The sequence below is a fragment of the Clinocottus analis genome, unplaced genomic scaffold, assembly GCF_023055335.1.
Source record: "Clinocottus analis isolate CAN_PGR_092001 unplaced genomic scaffold, fCliAna1.0.p SCAF_24, whole genome shotgun sequence".
In the NCBI taxonomy this organism is placed as follows: Eukaryota; Metazoa; Chordata; class Actinopteri; order Perciformes; family Cottidae; genus Clinocottus; species Clinocottus analis.
Genome location: NW_027175976.1, coordinates 9,863,734 through 9,865,620, shown reverse-complemented (window position 1 = coordinate 9,865,620; position 1,887 = coordinate 9,863,734).

The window sequence follows — 1,887 nt, the reverse complement described above, 5'->3', positions numbered from 1 at the left end:
GCATTCAGGAGGTGAAGTAGAAGGTAGACAGACTTTTGAAATGAAAATAGAAATCTGGTGATGCTCATCAAGCGAACGTGTCAAATCCCAGATATGAAGAAGCTGTTGAGGCCATGAGGGCCTCGTTCTCCAGCCATGAGGGCCTCGTTCTCCAGCCATGAGGGCCTCGTTCTCCAGCCATGAGGGCCTCGTTCTCCAGCCATGAGGGCCTCGTTCTCCAGCCATGAGGGCCTCGTTCTCCAGCCATGAGGGCCTCGTTCTCCAGCCATGAGGGCCTCGTCCTCCAGCCATGAGGGCCTCGTTCTCCAGCCATGAGGGCCTCGTTCTCCAGCCATCAGGGCCTCGTTCTCCAGCCATGAGGGCCTCGTTCTCCAGCTCACGGTCCTCATGTCAACACAGAAACTTCGAGAACTGCAAGAGCACAAATATGTAATTCATCTTTTGTCAAATCAGAAGCGGCTCCTCACTTTGTGGCCAAAGCCAGAGCGGATAAGAGTCTCAGAGACTCTGAGAGACTCAGAGAGACTCAGAGAGACTCAGAGACTCAGAGACTCAGAGAGACTCAGAGAGACTCAGAGACTCAGAGACTCAGAGAGACTCAGAGAGACTCAGAGACTCAGAGAGACTCAGAGAGACTCAGAGAGACTCAGAGAGACTCAGAGACTCAGAGACTCAGAGAGACTCAGAGAGACTCAGAGACTCAGAGAGACTCAGAGAGACTCAGAGACTCAGAGAGACTCAGAGAGACTCAGAGACACTCAGAGAGACTCAGAGAGACTCAGAGAGACTCAGAGAGACTCAGAGACTCAGAGAGACTCAGAGACACTCAGAGACTCAGAGACTCAGAGAGACTCAGAGAGACTCAGAGAGACTCAGAGACACTCAGAGACTCAGAGACACTCAGAGAGACTCAGAGACTCAGAGAGACTCAGAGACTCAGAGACTCAGAGAGACTCAGAGACACTCAGAGACTCAGAGACTCAGAGACTCAGAGAGACTCAGAGAGACGACTGGAGTGCATTCAAATCCTACAAGGAGAATCAGATAAAAGACTCTTCCACTATCTCTGATGATAAATCTATAATCACATATGAGGAACGAGGACAGTTAGTGAGGCTCTTCTGGTGTCGTCCTCACAGCATTTCATTTGATGATGGAACATATTTCTCTTAATCTTTAAAAAAAAAGAATATGATGATTTGATATTTATAATAATAATAATAGTACAGATTATTTGTATAGCGCTTTAAAAGGTACTCAAGAAACTTTATATAATAAACAAACAATAGAAGCAACAATAAAACAAGAAAGATAACAATAGCGAGAAACAAAATAAAAACTATATAAATTATATAATATGATGAAAAAACTGTATCACAGGTTAAAAGAAGATTTAAATACATTTAACTAAATCTGTGCAGTGTCTGATTTGCATGAGTCTATTATTAGTATTATTACTATCATTACAACCAATAGGAATAATACATTGTTAATATGAGATTCTGTCAACGCTGTATTATTGTTCTCATTTCTTAATTGAAGATAACACATGTACATTAATGTACAAACCAAACTGTGCACTTCTGGTTACATATACAATGTGAAATGCAAAAGCTTTATGAAAGACTTGCATGTTTATTTATCTTTTATCTATTCTCTATGGTGCCATATTCATTTAATATATGTCCAATATTTTGTTTGGACTGCACCCATCTCGTCTTGTGAATGTTGAATCTTCTCTAAAATGAACTGACCAATAAACAGTTTGTTTCCCGTCTCACACATCAAACACATCACAAACTCATCCTTCAATTCTGTTGCCCAGCTTTCCTTCTTCAATCATGTTGAACATCAAATATTCTGGTGTAGAGAATATTGATGGGATAA